Below are 18,406 nucleotides of genomic sequence, written 5' to 3'. Positions count from 1 at the left end.
GTGAAATCTCAGCTCAGGAGGAGCTTTGTCTGATGATAACCATATATTGCTATTGAGGTTTGTTAGGAACCTAACTGGTTCCATATTCTCCTTTCAGGAAGAAAACCTGGTGAGACTACAGACCCACAGCAATGTGGTTGACTCACCCTCTGGGCAATAAACGCTGGCCTAGTCAGAAACATATCGCATTCCTTCCCTGTAGCTCGGTCACAATCCTGGAACACCCTCCATTGATTCATTGTAGGTTTACCTCCAACAAATGGTCAAAAATCACACCACACCAGGTTATAGTCCAACAGGTTTATTTGAAAACACGAGCTTTCGGAGCATTGCTCCTTCATCAGGTGTAATGAGAGAGGAGGCATCAGACACAGAATGTACAAGTAAAATATCAATGGGTCATACAAGTGATGTAAATGAATGGAACAAATCCAAAATGGCCGACTCCCTCCTGTTAAATCTTCAATCAGTTCGAAAGGAGATACAGGCAGCACATGGATTGCAGTGGTTCAAAAAGATAGCTCCCCATCACCTTTCAGGGGAAACGAGGGAGAGGCAATAAATGTTGATCTAGCCAGCAATGTTCACGCCCTAGAAATGAATAAAAACAATCCCACAATGGAGTAAACTGCCAGGGAAAAAGTCATAGTGTAATGACTTGAAAACATCAAGTCCCAACTTTGGATGGTTTCTATTATTATGTTTTACATGATCATCCAAAACGCACCAGTCATTGACATAAAGGTTATGATTTGGAGGAGCCGGTGTTAGACTGGGTCGGACAACGTTACAAATTAGACAGCACCAGGTTATAGTCCAACAGGTTTATTGGGAAACACTAGCCTTCGATGCACTGCTTTTTCATCATGTGGTTGTGGAGCAGGATAGTAAAACACTGAAGTTTTAGCAACAGGATTGCAGTGTCATGGCATGTAATATTAAACAAATTGAGCTGAAGTCTTTCATCTTTTAGAATGATCATGTTCGTTTCAGTTCCTTGTTATGTACATCCCAGACCTTTGTTAAAGTTACATTCTCAAGAGAGTTTTAACAATCGGTGCCATCTCAGCTCAGATAATGCATTGAAGATGTGGGATTAAAATCTGTCTGTGTCCCAATGTTCGCTCAAACTGATTCTATTTCTAAAGTGGCATTTATAGAATCTTACATGGTTTTATGCAGTTTTTGAGAAAAACTAAAGATAATTCTGAACGTACAAATTCACCCCACAAACGTATATGTGTGTGCGTGCAGGGGAGACCGAGTGAGTGTGTGCATTTGGGTGTGCGTGGGATGGGGCGATGATGTGAGTGTCTGTGAGAGTGTGTGTATGTGTATGTGTTTGAGTGTAATGGGGTATACATCTGTGAAAAGGTGTGTGTGTGGGTGTGAGTGTGGGAGTGTGTATGTGTATTGTGTGACAGGATGAGTGTGTGTGTGTGTGTGTGTGTGTGTGTGTGTGTGTGTGTGTGTGTGTGTGAGTGTGTGTGTGTGTGTGTGTGTGTGTGTGTGTGTGTATGTAGTGGGGTCAGCTGTAGTGTGACATGAACCCAAGGTCCCAGTTGAGGCCATCCTCATGGGTACCAAACGTGGTTATCAGCCTCTGCTCGGCCACTTTTCGTTGTAGCCTGTCCCAAAGTCCACCTTGGTGGATAGTTACCTGAAGGATCGAGGTTGAAAGTCCCTGATCGTTGAAGTGATCTCCGACTGGGAGGGAACACCTCTGTTTGGTGATTGTTACGCGGTGCCCATTCATCTGTTGCCGTAGCCTCTGCTCGGTCTCGCCAATGTACCATACATTGGGCATCCTTCCCTGCAGCGTATGAGATAGACAACATTGTCCAAGTCACATGAGTACCTGCCGCGTACATGGTGGGAGATGTCCCCATGTGTAATGGCGGTATCCATGGCGACACTCTGACACGTTTTACAGTGTCTGCTGTGACAGGGTTGTTTGGTGTTGTCCTGAAGGCCGGGCAGTTTGCTGTGAACAATGGTCTGTTTAAGGTTTGGTGGGTGTTTAAAGGTGAGAAGTGGAGGGGTGGGGAAGGTCTTGGCGAGGTGCTCATCCTCATCGATAATGTGTTGCAGGCTGTGGAGAATGTGACGTAGTTTCTCAGCTCCTGGTAAGTACTGGACAATGAAGGGTACCCTGTTGGTTGCAGCTCGTGTCTGTCTCCTGAGGAGGTCATTGCAGTTTCTCCCTGGGGCATGTCAGAACTGGCGATTGATGAGTTAAGCATCGTATCACATCCTTATCAGGGCATCCTTGTGTACTTCCCAGTGCCCCTCACATTCCCCCCTCACCTGAACAGATCCTGTGTAAGTGTACGGCTTGTACAGAGGGGACGGCTGTTTTAATATGTTGAGGGTGGGTTTGTGGTTGAGTGAGATGCTGTGGTGTCCATCCTTGATGGAGATGCATGTGTCCAAGAATGAGACAGATACTAAACAGTAGTCCATGGTGAGTTTGATGCTGGGATGAAACTCGTGAAATGTTGGTGAACATAAACGTTGGGAGAGTGCAGCATTGTTCTGACATGAACACAACCAAGGTTGAGGGGATCAATTCTCCTGACATGGCCCCAGAAGCACGTGTTGTCCCAGTGACCGAACAGCTCCATCTCTGATCTTCTAAGCTACTGCCTGTGGTTTACATCCCTTTTGGGGATACTTTCAATTTAAACATTCTCTCCAATTAAAACCCTCTCACTGCATTATCTCCATTCAAATTAAGTTAATCTCTGACCTAATGTCTTTAAAACTCTACATGGCTGCTTTGAGATCATGGAATTAAAACATTTCCAAGTCAGTTTGATCCATGTGGCAACAAATGTTTGATGAACTGGAGCGAAAGGGAGTGGAATTAATTTCTCAGCTCTCCCAAAGAGACAGCATAGACATGATGGGCTTCAGTATATGCAGTCACATTCGAAGATTCATTGATCTGAAATTAAACAGTCAAATGTCTGTTTCCCCACAGTCGCCTCATCTGTTGTTCGTTTCCTCACTGATGCAGGAATTAGCATTGACCCATTTGTTCTTGTCTTTCTGGGACCATTCCTTCAATGTTGGCTGTACAAACATTGAGCTTGCTTGACCCCTATACTGTCCTGTTGGTATTTAACAGGAAAAAATGCAGGTGAAATAAAGTTATTCCAAACTCAATAATTTATATTTACATTGAATGAGTTGGACCAAGATAACAGTGACCCTAAAGGTGGAAGATTCATTGAAAATAATTGGTTTGCAAGTAATGATAGACACAGTGAAAAGTTTTTTCTTGTGAGCAACACAGGCAGCTCACAGAGTTCAGTAACATAGATAAGTAAATAATAGGGAAACAGCAGCAGGAACAACAACACAGGTCCAGGCGAATACTAAGAGTTTGTGAGACCGTTCAGTATTCTAACAACAGTAGGGTAGAAACTGTTTCAAAACCGGTTTGTGCGTGTGTTCAGGCTTCTGTACCTTCTCCCCGATGGTAGAGGTTGTAGAAAAACATTGCCAGGGTGGGATGGATCTTTGAGAATGCTGGAGACCTTTCCTTGACAGTGGGCCTGGGAGATGGATTCTATAGATGGGAGGTTGGCCTTTGTGATTGTCTGGGCCGAGTTCACCACTCTCTGTAACCGTCTCCAATCTTGATTGGTACAGTTGCCAAACCAGGTAGTGATACATCCAGACAGAATGCTGTCGATGGTGCACCTATAAACGTTGGCAGGGGTTTTTGCTGTCAGTAATATCCGATGTTCTGGAGGGATCAGTGTTGAAGGGTTGGTTGGTTGATGAGAGTGTGATGAGAGCTGGCTTCCAAAAGCAACCTCTCTATCCGCACTCTCAGGGATCTCGTCCCCATCCAGAAACAGCAGCCACTTGATCACCACCTTCAACATTCAATCCTGCAGATCCTCGAAAATCTTGTGCAAGATCATGTTGGTGACCACTGAGCATCAACTGAATGCAGAGATGGGGATTTTTCCAAAATAGATTGGAAATAAAGGATAAACCACAGAAACACCCCAGGTGGGAATTGAACCCACAATCCCTGGCTTAGGAGGCCAGTGCCTCATCCATTAGGCCACTGGGGCACAACCACACAGTTGCCGATGGCAGCTGGTGAATAATGCACCCTGACCTCTCATCATGTGTGTTTCTGAGTGTTGTGTGCTTCCTGATTGTCTTTTACAACTTCCATCTCATGCTAAAAAATTGGCTGCTTGATAAATTGATCCCGCTTCCCATTTGTCCCCAAACGGACAGATGAGAAATCAACCAAACTCCAACTTTGCACAACTCAAGACTGAGGAAAATGGAGCAGTCAGGAAAATAGCAAAAGGTTCAATGTTATTGTGTGCAGCACTTTCAAGATATTTGCAGTTAGTGGGGAAGGAGAAAGTGGAGATGTTGCAAAAATCTGCATTGAGGACAATTCAACAGGATCTTAGCAGGCATTCAGCCCATTTTGGCTGTGCTGTCTCTTTCAGACAATTCACCCCAAGATCTCCCAAATCCTGGAATTACCTTGTGCAAGTTTCTACTAAACATCATTAAAAATCAGACAACAACAGGTTGTAGTCCAACAGGATTATCTCAAAGTACTAGCTTTCGGAGCGCTGCTGCTTCGTCAGGTGGTTGTGGAGTATAAGATTGTAAGACACAGAATTTATGGAAAAAGTGTACAGTGTGATGTCACTGAAATTATATATTGAAAACATCTGGATTGTGTGTGAAGTCTCTCATCTTTTCGAATGACCAGGTTGGTTTCAGTTATTTCATGTGTAAATCACAAAACGTTTTTCATTGCCAAGTGAAATGGCAAGCTCTCCAATAAAAGCTAAATGCTGTGAATGCTGGAAATCTGAAAAGAGACAGCACAGCCACAATGGGCTGAATGCCCGCTAACATTCTGTTGATTTCTCTTCAATGCAGCTTTTTGCAACATCTCCACTTTCTCCTTCCCCAGTAACTGCAAATATCTTGAAAGTGCTGCACAAAATAATATTGTGCCCTTTGCTATATTCCTGTCTGCTCCATTTTCCTCAGACTTGAGTTGTGCAAAGTTGGAGTTTGGTGGATTTCTTGTCTGTCCGTTTGGGGACAAATGGGAAATGGGATCAATTCATCAAGCAACCAATTTTTTAGCATGAGATGGAAGTTGTAAAAAACAATCAGTGAGAGTATAAACTGAGAAAAACACAATATGAGCCATCAGGGTGCAGTATTTAAAGGCTGCCAGTTTCACAGCACAAACGTAGTCCCAGTGACCTAATGGGTACAGCATTGGTATCTTCAGGCAGGGGTTGGGGGTTCAAGTCCCATCTGGGGTGGATACCCTGTCGTAGCTTGCCATCTTTCATCTTTACTTCTCATCTTCATTTTAAACGTCCCCATGTCTGCATTCAGTTGATGGGAAGTGCTGCCCAACATGAATTTGCACAAAGTTGTCGGGGATCTGCAGGATTCGGGTGAAATTGTCTGAAAGAGACAGCAGAGCCACAATGATGAAGAACTGCTGAGATTCTCTGAGGATGACATGGTGGCTCGATGGGTTTGGGACTGGATGGAATGCTCTTCAGAGACTGAGTGTGGACTTGATGGTCTGAATGGCTTGTCCCCCTCACTCTAGGGCTTTTATGAACAAGCTTGGAGCAGATGGTCAGAGCTCTGCTGCAGATCCCAGTCAAGGCTTTGCTAAGGGACTGGCATCCAGGTGTGTGTTCATATCCTTCTTTTCCCTGACCTTCCAGAATGTTCTGTAGCTTTAGCCAAAGGGGTCATGAGCTGGGTTCACATCATCCAATGGGGTCACATTGCCAGGAGCTAGACAACGGATTTACTCAGACTGACACTTCCAGTCATCGAGTCATAGAGATGTACAGCACAGAAACACACCCTCGGTCCAACCCGTCCATGCTGAACTGATATCCCAACCCAATCTAGTCCCACCTTCCAGCACCCGGCCCATCTCCCTCCAAACTCTTCCTATTCATATACCCATCCAGATGCCTTTTAAACGATGTAATTGTACCAGCCTCCACCACTTCCTCTGGCAGCTCATGCCACACACACACACCACCCTCTGCCTGAAAAAGTTGCCCCTTAGGTCTCTTTTATATCTTTTCCCTCTCACTCTAAACCGAAGCCCTCTAGTTCTGGAGTCCCCCACCCCAGGGAAAAGACCTTGGCGGTTTACCCTATTCATGCTCCTCATGATTTTATAAACCTCTGTAAGGTCACCCCTCAGCCTCCGATGTTTGGATCTTCCCCTTCGAGGAACTGGTATCAGCTTCCACCACTGTGACTGTGTGTTCAACCTCATCCGTCCTCTTTTCCAGGTCTCCCAGCTGCTGTTCATGCTTCTGCAGCATGATAGAGATCGGGGCCAGCTTCGCCTCTAATCTGCTTCCCCAACATCTCGCGAGATTTCGCGAGCTCCTTCCCCAGGGCCTGGTCGGTAATCGAGTCCGAGGATCCTGCAGGCTGGGCCGGGGGCCTGGCCCCGGACACTGCTCCTCCCTTCTTCAACATCTCTGGACGATGAAAACGCAGGTAAGTTGATTTTTCACAATGTCCTGGGACTCCACAACCTTTTCAGAGTCCCAGGATATCGCGATGGTCTGGATTGGGCGGGATAGAAATTCTTCCCCCTTGTGCTGTGGTGTGAAGCTCTGCAACATGATCGTCTGAGAACACCACCATCTTGGATCCCCAGAGTGCAGTGAGAGAATAAAACTCAGAAAAACACACAATGAGAGGTCAGGGTGCAGTATTTAAAGGCTGCCATTTTATTTGTCATGTCTGTAGCCCCCGTGGCCTAATGGATAAAGCACTGGCTTCCGAAGTCAGGGATTGTGGGTTCAAATCCCACCTGGGATATCTGACTTTTCATAGTATGTCCTTTCGCTCTTACCTACTTTGCAAATGTCTGCATTCAGTTGATGGGATGTGATCTTGCACAAAACTTTTGGGGATCTGCAGGATTGGGGCAAAATTGACAGCACAGTCACAAGGGCTGAAAACCGGTTGAGATTCCCCTGGGAATGGCATGGTGGCTCAGTGGGTAGCACTGCTGCCTCACAGTGTCTGGGACCGGGCCTTGATTCCTCCCTTGGGTGTCTGTTTGTGTCGAGTTTGCACATTCTCTCCATGGGGTACTCCGGGTGCTTTGGTTTCCTCCCACAGTCCAAATATGTGCAGGTTCAGTGGATTGGCTTTGGGGAATGCAGGGTGAGAGGATAGCAGTTGGGCCTGGATGGAATGCTCTTCAAAGGGCCAGTGTGAATGTGATGGGCTGAATGGCCTGCCCTCCTCACCCTAGGGCTTTTATGAACAATTTGGAGCAGATGGTCAAAGCACCACCGCAGTTCAAGGCTTTGTGAAGGGACTGACATCCAGATGCATGTCCCTCTCCTCCTTTTCCCTGATCTTCCAGAATGTTCTGTGGCTTAGGCCAATGGGGTCACATCATCCAATGGGGTCACACCAATACCCTTCACTGTTGTCATGCCAGGAGCTATAAAGTGGATTGTCTCAGGCTGACACTTCTCCAATATACAACCCACAGTCTGGTTGGAACTGGTTCTTCTTGAATCTTTGTAACTCTTTGATCTTAGCTGCACTGTTCTCTGGAGCTGATAGCTGCTGTTTAATTTAGTTTGGCTAGACCTGGAGTAGGAATCCAGAACACCAAGTTCATGGTGTGGGGGAGATGGACTGTAATCCCACCATACAAGGTGGTGAAATCTCAGCTCAGGAGGAGCTTTGTCTGATGATAACCATATATTGCTATTGAGGTTTGTTAGGAAGCCAACTGGTTCCAGTGTCATGGCATGTAATATTAAACAAATTGAGCTGAAGTCTTTCATCTTTCAGAATGATCATGTTAGTTTCAGTTCCTTGTTATGTACATCCCAGACCTTTGTTAAAGTTACATTCTCAAGAGAGTTTTAACAATCGGTGCCATCTCAGCTCAGATAATGCATTGAAGATGTGAGGTTAAAATCTGTCTGTGTCCCAGTGTTCGGTCAGACTGATTCTGTTTCTAAAGTGGCATTTATAGAATGTGACATGGTTTTATGCAGTTTTTGAGCAAAACAAAACATAATTCTGAATGTACAAATTCACCCCACAAACGTATATGTGTGTGCGTGCAGGGGAGTGAGTGTGTGCATTTGGGTGTGCGTGGGAGGGGGCGATGGTGTGAGTGTCTGTGAGAGTGTGTGTATGTGTATGTGTTTGAGTGTAATGGGGTATACATCTGTGAGAAGGTGTGTGTGTGGGTGTGAGTGTGGGAGTGTGTATGTGTATTGTGTGACAGGATGTGTGTGTGTGTGTATAGTGCAGGGGGGTCAGAGGGGACGGCTGTTTTAATATGTTGAGGGTGGGTTTGTGGTTGAGTGAGGTGCTGTGGTGCCCATCCTTGATGGAGATGCATGTGTCCAAGAATGAGACAGATACTAAACAGTAGTCTATGGTGAGTTTGATGGTGGGATGAAACTCGTGAAATGTTGGTGAACATAAATGTTGGGAGAGTGCAGCATTGTTCTGACATGAACACAACCAAGGTTGAGGGGATCAATTCTCCTGACATGGCCCCAGAAGCACGTGTTGTCCCAGTGACCTAACAGCTCCATCTCTGATCTTCTAAGCTACTGCCTGTGGTTTACATCCCTTCTGGGGATACTTTCAATGTAAACATTCTCTCCAATTAAAACCCTCTCACTGCATTATCTCCATTCAAATTAAGTTAATCTCTGACCTGCTGTCTTTAAAACTCTGCATGGCTGCTTTGAGATCATCGAACTGTACAAACATTGAGCTTGATTGACCTCTATACTGTTCTGTTGGCATTTAACAGGAAAAAATGCAGGTGAAATAAAGTTATTCCACACTCAATAATTTATATTTACATTGAATGAGTTGGACCAAGATAACAGTGACCCTAAAGGTGGAAGATTCATTGAAAATATTTGATTTGCAAGTAATGACAGGCACAGTGAAAAGTTTGTCTTGTGAGCAATACAGGCAGCTCACAGAGTTAAGTAGCATAGATAAGTAAATAATAGGGAAACAGCAGCAGGAACAAAAACACAGGTACATGCGAATACTAAGAGTCTGTGAGACCGTTCGGTATTCTAACAACAGTAGGGTAGAAACTGTTTCAAAACCGGTTGGTGTGTGTGTTCAGGCTTCTGTACCTTCTCCCCGATGGTAGAGGTTGTGATTGTCTGGGCCGAGTTCACCACTCTCTGTAACCGTCTCCGATCTTGAATAGTATAGTTGCCATACCAGCTAGTGAGCAGAAGGGCTTATGCCCGAAACATTGATTCTCCTGTTCCTTGGATGCTGCCTGACCTGCTGCGCTTTTCCAGCAACACATTTTCAGCATACCAGGTAGTGATACATCCAGATAGAATGCTGTCGATGGTGCACCTATAAACGTTGGCAAGGGTATTCGCTGTCAGTAATATCCGATGTTCTGGAGGGATCGGTGTTGAAGGGTTGGTTTGTTGATGAGAGTGTGATGAGAGCTGGCTTCCAAAAGCAACCTCTCCAACCGCACTCTCAGGAATCTCGTCCCCATCCAGAAACAGCAGTCCCTTGATCACCACCTTCAACATTCAATCCTGCAGATCCCCGAAAATCTTGTGCAAGATCATGTTGGATACCACTGACCATCAACTGAATGTGGAGATGGGGTTTCTTCCAAAATAGGTCAGAAATAGAGGATAAGCGACAGAGATACCCCAGATGGGACTTGAACCCACAATCCCTGGCTTAGGAGGCCAGTGCCTTATCCATTAGGCCACTGGGGCCACAACTGCCATGGCAGCCTTTAAGTACTGCATCCTGACCTCTCATTGTGTGTGTTTCTGTGTGTTGTGCTCTCACTAATTGGTTCTTACCCCTTCCATCTCATGCCACATTGTTGGCTGCTTGATAAATTGATCCCGCCTCCCATTTCTCCCCAAATGGACAGATGAGAAATCAACCAAACTCCAATTTTGCACATCTCAAGTCTGCGGAAAATGGAGCAGACAGGAAAATAGCAAAGGGCTCAATGTTATTTTGTGCAGCACTTTCAAGATATTTGCAGGAACTGGGGAAGTTGGAAGTGGAGATGTTGCAAAAAGCTGCATTGAGGACAAATCAACAGAATCTTAGCGGGCATTCAGACCATTGTGGCTGTGCTGTCTCTTTCAGACAATGCACCCCAAGATCTCCCAAATCCTGGAATTACCTTGTGAAAGTTTCTATTTAACAGCATTTGCCATGATCTCAACATAGGCACAATGATTTTTAACAGAGTAGTTAAAAAATCCAGTCAATTTGGATTGAGATGAAGTTGACATGGGATGAAAATCAGCCACTGCAAAGACCAGGCTTAAAAATGAAATCCCAGCTTTCAGAGGCCAGTGCCATAGCCATTAGGCCACGAGGGCACTATATTGACAGACCACTGGAAACAGTTGACCTCAAATGAGTGTGACAGCCAAGCACACTCCCAGATCTGTGACAACACACTGAGGGACGCACTAAAGATTCAGGCAGCTGCTGCTAAGGTGTAACAGGAAAACAACACAGTCTCAGGTCTTTCTGACAAATGATCACATCCTCTTTTCAGTTCTCAGACCCTCTTGGTGCCTGACACTGAACAGAGATCGTTTTCTGCCCAAGTACAAAATGCCTTTCTTTCCACAACGATACAGAAGGTTTGAGAAATGTCAATATTCCAATGGTTTGTTGGTTCTTTTCTCTCTGCATAGACTGTACACAACTGATTTAGAACCTTTGTATGCATTTCCAAATGATGTTACAAACTGTTTCAAGACTTTGTTAATAAAATCACGTTGGGGGGATCCAAGATGGTGGCGACCCAGCAAGTCTGTGTCTATAGTGCTCTTCCCAAGACTTTGGTAAAGTGGGTCACCCACCCCCACCACACTCACCAAATCATTTATAATACCTGTTAAATTTAACTAGTTGCTATTCCTGATGAAGGGCTTTTGCCCAAAACGTCGATTTCGCTGCTCGTTGGATGCTGCCTGAACTGCTGTGCTCTTCCAGCACCACTAATCCAGTCATTACATTTAAATAGTCTAATATTTCTTAAAGATGACCAAAGGGAAGGGAGCCCGCAGCTCTCAGCAAGCAGGACCCCCTGCCCCACCCTCTCCCTCTTCAGCTGCAGCAGAGACGTCCACAGCCGCCCCGGGGGACTTACCTACAGTAACAGGTCTTGTGGAGATGATCTCTAAACTGGACGCGAAGATCGACGCCTTTATCGAGGAGTCCCAAAATCGATGGGACTCACTCTCGGCCGCGCTGCAGAAGCACGACTGAGACATCCAGGAAATTGAGCGCCGAGTCGGAGGGGCAGAGTTAAAGGCCGCGACCTCCGAAACTACAGCGCAATCGGCCGTGGATCAGGTCCGGACTCTCGAACAGCGAGTCCGGACCTTAGAGAATTACATTGATGACCTCGATAATCGAGGTCATCGGAAAAATATTCGTTTGCTGGGCCTTCCCAAACGGAAAGAGGAAGGCCAGCTTACAGCATTCCTGGAGCAGTGGCTGCCACAGCTTTTAAATCTGGAAGCTGGATCAGGCCAGGGAAGGGTAGAATGGGCCTACTGGGTCACAATACGTGGGCCCGGCTCGAACCAGCGCCCACGCCCGGTCCTGTTCCGGCTGCAGAACTATAGGGAGAGGCAGATACTCCTGGAAGCTTCTAGAAATCTTGGAAAAAAACCCCAAGCTATGATCTATAAAGGATTCAAGATCATGTTATTCCAGGACTTTTCCCCAGCTCTGGTCCGAAAGAGGAAGGCATTCGGCGAGGCGAAGAAGCGTTTCAGGGACTTAAATATTCAGTACTCCTTACGCTACCCAGCGTCGCGACGCTTTAACCATGAAAGATCCGTATATAACTTCGGATCACCAGAAAAGGCTAAGGAATTCTTGGACTCTCTTAGATAAACTGTAAGAGATAATGGATGTTGGTTTGCCTTTCCCCCCACTTTGGTTTATATCCCCCCTTTTTTCCTTCTTTTTTCTTACCTTACTGTTTAATATTATCATGGGGGGTGGGGAGAGGGATTTGATTTTCTCCCCCCCCCTTTGGGGTTGTTTCCTTTTATTACTTTATGTGTTTATATGGGTATGTGTGTATATGTATATATATATATTATTTCTATAAATAAGCTGGGGGGCTTGGTTAGTGTTGGTGGGGGGAGGTGGTTACCTTATTCTATTTTACCTCTGTCTTTAGGAGCGGGGTTGTTTCTCCCTTGTTATTTTGTATTATTATATTTAATTATTATTTGTTGAGGTTGTAATTTTATAGTTATATGTTTATATATAGTATTAACATTCCCAAATATATCCAGGTGTTGGTGTGGGCGGGGGTAGGGTGCTCACTGTTAACTCTAGCTTTGTATTATATCTGAATTCTCCTCATTTTATTGAGGAGCGCATCGGTTGGGAGAGGATATGATGGACTTTTGGAGAGGAAGTGACACCCCCTGGGAACAGGGGGAAAATCTCCACTTAGGTACGTTTTATATTTTTTAAAATTTAGAAATAGTTTTTTATTATACTGTTGTGAGTGTGTTAGAGAGCCTTTATTTTTGTAAATTTTATATGCTCTATGCTCGGGATGTTCTAGATTGGGCTTACCCTCCCGAGGGGTCTCGGATTTGCCCGGATGATTATGGTTGATCAGTCGGTTAAGTGGTGCACCTGGAATGTCAAGGGGAGTAATTCGCCAGTCAAAAGGAAGAAAATATGATCAAATCTTAAGAAAGAAAGAGTCGATATAGCTCTCCTACAGGAGACACACCTGTCGGATAAAGAACACTTGAAATTACGACAGGGTGGATTTGATCAGGCCTTTTTTTCTTCTTTTAGCTCAAAAAGCAGGGGAGATGTTATTCTTGTTCGGAAGAATTTCCCTTTCAAAATTCTAAATCAGATAAAAGATGAATCTGGACGATATATTTTGATCAAAGCCCTCATAAATGGAGAAGAATATGGGATTTTAAATTTGTACTGTCCCCCGGCACACCCTTTTAATTTTATAACGGAAGCTTTTTCAAAATTGATGGCTTTTGGTGCCCGTCATACAATTATAGGGGGAGACTTTAATTGTATTATGGATCCGGAAATAGATAGGATTCCCAAAAGTACTGTAGGAGTATCTCCCAGATCTAGACAATTGGTGGATCTGAACAAAGAATTAAGATTAGTAGATGTATGGAGATGTCTTCATCCACAGGGCAGAGATTTTTCTTTTTATTCCAATCCACATAAATGCCATACCAGAATTGATATGTTTTTTGCCCCCTCGATTTTTAAAAATTCCATATCATCCTGTAAAATAGGTAGTATAGCAATTTCCAACCACGCTGCTGTATATATGGAAACTAAGGCGAGGAACAATGGGACATCCCTTCGGCATTGGCGTATGGACCCCTTCCTAATGAAAGACAGTTAATTTGTAAAGTACTTCTCTCACGAATTTAAAACTTTTTTAGAAATTAATTCAGGTACGGCTAGCAACCCATCAATGATGTGGGAGACCATCAAAGCTTACACGCGAGGTTTGATCATCTCCTATTCAGCGACCCAGAAAAAATTGAAGGGAGAACAACAGCGTCTGCTCGAAGCTCGCTTAAAAGTAGCTGAAACAGCATACGCTGATAGACCTTCTATTCTTAAGTTGCAAAGGATTACGGCCCTTAGGACAGCTCTAAGCACCACACTTACCCAAACGGCTAAGAGGGAAATATTATTTGCAAAACAAAGGTTATATGAATATGGCGACAAACCGGGTAGATACTTCGCATTTCTTGCAAAGACAAGGAAGGCCCCTCAGACTATTACGTCTATCAAGGAAAGTACGGGTATTTTGACTCATGATCATAATAAGATAAATGCGATCTTTAGAGAATTTCATTCTGAGTTATATAAATTGCAGGATTGTGAAGATAGGACTAGGAGGATGCAGTAATTTTTCAAAATTTTGACCTTTCCGGGCCTAACTCCGGAACAGGTATCGGTCCTAAATGCTCCTCTAACAGTCCAAGAAATACTTGATGCAATCAGGCAACTTCAGAGCGGTAAGGCACAGGACCCAGATGGTTTTCAAGCTGAATTCTATAAAGAATTTACAGAAATATTGGCTGGTCCACTTATGGACATGTATAACTATGCATATAGTCAGGGCTGTCTCCCGCCTTCGCTGAAAGAGGCAAATATTTCTCTTATCCTTAAAAAAGGAAAGGATCCAGAAGATTGTACGTCATATAGACCAATATCCTTGCTAAATGTAGATTTTAAAATCCTTTCTAAAACGTTAGCACTGAGACTAGAAAGGGTACTGCCACATATTATAAAGGAGGATCAGACAGGGTTTATTAAGGGCCGTAGATCATCCAATAATATTGGAAGGGTTTTGAATATGATTCAAGCCTGTCATCAGGGAAAGATACCAGGAGTAGTAGTTTCATTAGACGTGGAAAAGGCATTTGATAGGGTTGAATGGTCATATTTGTTTTACACATTGGAAAGGTTTGGCGTTGGACAGGTGTTTACCAAATGGGTCTCAACATTGTATAGTGATCCCAAAGCAGTTGTGGTTACCAATGGATTAGGTTCGGATAGCTTCAGTGTGGGTAGGGGCTGCCGTCAGGGATGTCCTCTCTCGCCATTGTTATTTACGCTAATAATTGAACCACTAGCAGAAGCTATACGGGCTGATCCTAATATAACGGCCCCGAGGATTGGTACAGGTAAACATAAAATTACCCTTTATGCAGATGATGGTCTTTCATTCCTCAGTAATCCTCTGATGTCCGTACCTTGCCTAATCCAAGTTATTAATACATTTAGTGCATTCTCAGGCTATAAAATTAATTTATCAAAATCAGAGGCTATGCCACTGGGTGGCCTTGCTATGCTACCCCACTTAGTGAACGGATCCCTTTTTCCCTTTCGTTGGTCCCTGGAGGGTTTCTTATACTTAGGCATTTTTATTACCCCAGTATTTGGTCAGTTGTATAAGGCTAATTTTGTGCATTTACTGGAAAGGATAAGGCAGGACCTCCAGCAATGGGGAGACCTTCCAATTTCCTGGTTGGGTAGAATGGCACTAATTAAAATGAATGTTCTGCCCCGTCTCCTATATCCTATGAGAATGCTTCCGGTGATGCTGCCGAGGATGGCTCTATGTAAGTTATATGGCAGGCTGGGTTCCTTTATCTGGAATCATAGACGGCCCCTCATTAAGCTGAAGAAGCTACAGCTTCCACAGACAAGGGGAGGACTGGACTTCCCAGATTTTAGGAAATATCAGTTAAGTTCCCTATTAAGTTACATAGCTGATTGGGTCTTGTCTGATCCACAATCAATCTGGTTGGACATCGAGGCTTCTCAAGTAAAATACCCACTTATTAACCTCTTATTTTCAGACAAGAGGAAAATCATTACAGACCACTGTAAAAACCCTATAATACTAAACACAATTAAGGCTTGGAATATAATGCGGCAAAATGAGGGTAACTCACATAAAACATCCCCCCTATGCCCCCGATAGTGGGAGCGTGGGGATTCCAACCGGGGTTTACAGATACCACTTTTAAACTCTGGAGATCCAGGGGTATCTCATGTCTAGGGGACCTATTTAAGGATGGGGTCCTGATGTCTTTTGAACAGCTGCGTCAGAAATTCGGATTACCTAATGGAGACCTGTTTCGATACTTCCAAATTCGAGATTATATACAGAAGAAGACTACGTTATTAGATCATCTTTATAAATCAGATAGAGAATGTAATGTTCTACGACCAGTGGGGATATCTTCCGTCAGCACTATTTATCATTTACTACATGATGAAGTATCGGGAGATATGGACAATCTGCTTAAAACGTGGGATCAGGATTTGGGACTAGAAATCTCTATAGAAATGTGGAATGATATTTGGGAAAATGCTAGAAGAATTACTATCTGTAACATAACCCAGGCTATCCAGATGAAGATACTTCATAGGGCCCATATAGCACCGGTTCGATTGGCAAAATTTAAGGCAGGAGCATCTCCAATGTGTCCCAAATGTAAAATAGAGGTGGGCACTCTTGTACATTGCCTATAGACCTGTCATAAGATCCGTAGATATTGGACTAAAATAGCAAGCACCCTGGCAGAAATTTTAGGAACGGAAATTAAAGTGGACCCTGTATCTCTCCTTTTGGGCTTTTCGAACTCTCCCTCCCTGGACATGTACGGGAAGAGACTATTCTCTCTTTCTGGAAAAATATTTTGGTGAACTGGGTGGCTGAGGGCTCCCCTGGACTTTCAAATTGGAACAGATTAATTATGGAATGTATTCCCCTTGACTTCCTTACAAATATGGTACACTGAAAGACCGAATTATTTTATAAAATATGGCAGCCTTTCTTGAATTACATAAATACAGATATTTTGGCTATCCTAACAAGGGCTTTTATTCAATTGAGATTACAAACCTGGCTGGTCCGGGGCCCCTTAGGAGAGGAACCCTGCACGAATACGGGTTTTATTACATTTGATGTTAACACATTCCGAGCATGTAAGAGACTTTAATATACACTCTGGTTAGTTGTAGGTTAGATTAGTAGAAAGTTGAGTTTGTTTTTTATTTATTTTTCGGTATTTTTTTTCCTTTTGTTAAATTTTGGCTCTTGTATATTTGATTTAATTGTATATCAATTTTTGTATTTGAGAGTTTTGTTTATTTTTGTAAACTTGTAAAAATGTTAAATTTCTAATGAAAATATCTATAAAAAAAATAAAATCAAGTTGACTCCAGGAATTCTTCCAAGATGTCAGCAATGATCCCAATGAGCCAACCAACGAACGGGAACAGTCATCAGAGAGATCCATCGTGGAGCGACCAAAGAAGGAGTCGATTTGTATCCCTGCGGAGGGCCGCTGTCCTGACCTTGAGATGTGTGCTCAACCGTCAGGAGATGGGTGAATGACAGATTTTAAAATCTCACAACACCAGGTTAGAGTCGAACATGTGGAAGCACTAGGTTTCGGAGCACTGCTCCTTCATCAGGTGGTTGTGGAGAATAAGATTGCAAAACACAGAATTTATAGCAAATGTTTACAGTGTGATGCAACTGAAATTGTATCTTGAGAAAGACCTGGATTGTTTGTTAAGTCTCTCATCTTTTAGAATGGCCAGGTTGGTTTTCGTTCTTTCATATGTAAATTGCAAATCTTTTATTAAAAGTTACATTCTTAAGTGAACTTTAACAATTGGTGTCATGTCGGCCCAGATGATGTATTGAAGGTGTGAGCTCCCCTGTGTGAGGCTGTCTGTGCCACAATGGTCAGACTGATTCTAATCTAATAAACAGATTTACAGCATCATGCATGATTCATACAGTTTTTGAGCAAAATAAAATGTAATTCTGTAAGTACAAGTTCATCACACAAACTTATATGTGTGTGTGTATGTGTGTGGGTATGTGTGTTTGTGCGTATGTGTGTATATGTGTGTGTGTGTATATGTGTGTGTGGGTGTGTATGTGTGTGTATATGTGTGTGTATATGTGTGTTGGTGTGTATGTGTGTGTATATGTGTGTATGTGTATGTGTGTGTATGTGGGTGTGGGTGTGTGTGTGGGTGCGCGCGCGTGTGTGTATGTGAGTGTATGTGCGTATGTGTGTGTATATGTGTATGTGTGAGTGTGTGGGTGTGGGTTTGTGGGTGTATATGTATGTGTATATATGTGTGAGTATGTGTACGTGTGTGTATGTATGTATGTGCATATGTATGTGTGTGTAAGTGGGAGTGCATGTGTATATGTGTATGTGTGTGTGTTTATGTATATGTGTGTATGTGTGTGTTTGTATGTGTGTGCGTGTGAGTGTGTGTCTATTGTATGTTTGGGTGTGTGTATGTGTGTGTCTGTGTGTGTATATGTGTGTGTGTGTGTGTATATGTATGTGTGTGCATGTGTATGTGTGTGTGTATGTGTGTGTATGTGTGTATATTTTGTGCATGTGTATGTGTTTATGTGTATGTGTGTATGTGTGTGTGTAAATGTGTATATGTATGTGTGTGTTTGTGTGTGTGTATGTGTGTGTATATGTTGTGTATGTATGTGTGTGCATGTGTATGTGTATATGTGTATGTGTGTTTATGTGTATGTGTGTTTGTGTGTATGTATGTGTATATGTGTGCGTGTATGTGTATGTGTATGGTGTGTGTATGTGTGTGTATGTATATGTGTGTGTGTGTGTGTGTGTGTTTATGTGTATGTGTGTATATGTGTTTATGTACGCGTGTGTATATGTGTATGCGTGTGCTTGTGTGTGTATGTGCGTGTATATGTGTGCGTGTGTGTGTGTGTGCA

At 43.5% G+C, this 18,406-nt stretch overlaps 2 non-coding genes across 2 annotated transcripts; both read right to left on the bottom strand.

Moving 5' to 3' along the window:
* Window positions 1–4,018: 4,018 nt before the first annotated feature.
* On the bottom strand, window positions 4,019–4,091 carry trnar-ccu (transfer RNA arginine (anticodon CCU)). The gene has a single exon. It is a non-coding gene; the product is annotated as a tRNA-Arg (tRNA).
* Window positions 4,092–9,745: 5,654 nt separating this feature from the next.
* Window positions 9,746–9,818, bottom strand: trnar-ccu (transfer RNA arginine (anticodon CCU)). The gene has a single exon. It is a non-coding gene; the product is annotated as a tRNA-Arg (tRNA).
* Between the last annotated feature and the right edge of the window lie 8,588 nt (window positions 9,819–18,406).

This window comes from Chiloscyllium punctatum, chromosome 18 (genome assembly GCF_047496795.1).
Source record: "Chiloscyllium punctatum isolate Juve2018m chromosome 18, sChiPun1.3, whole genome shotgun sequence".
Taxonomy (NCBI): Eukaryota; Metazoa; Chordata; class Chondrichthyes; order Orectolobiformes; family Hemiscylliidae; genus Chiloscyllium; species Chiloscyllium punctatum.
Note: the sequence above shows the minus strand (reverse complement) of the source record. Positions and strands in the feature narration are given on the sequence as shown.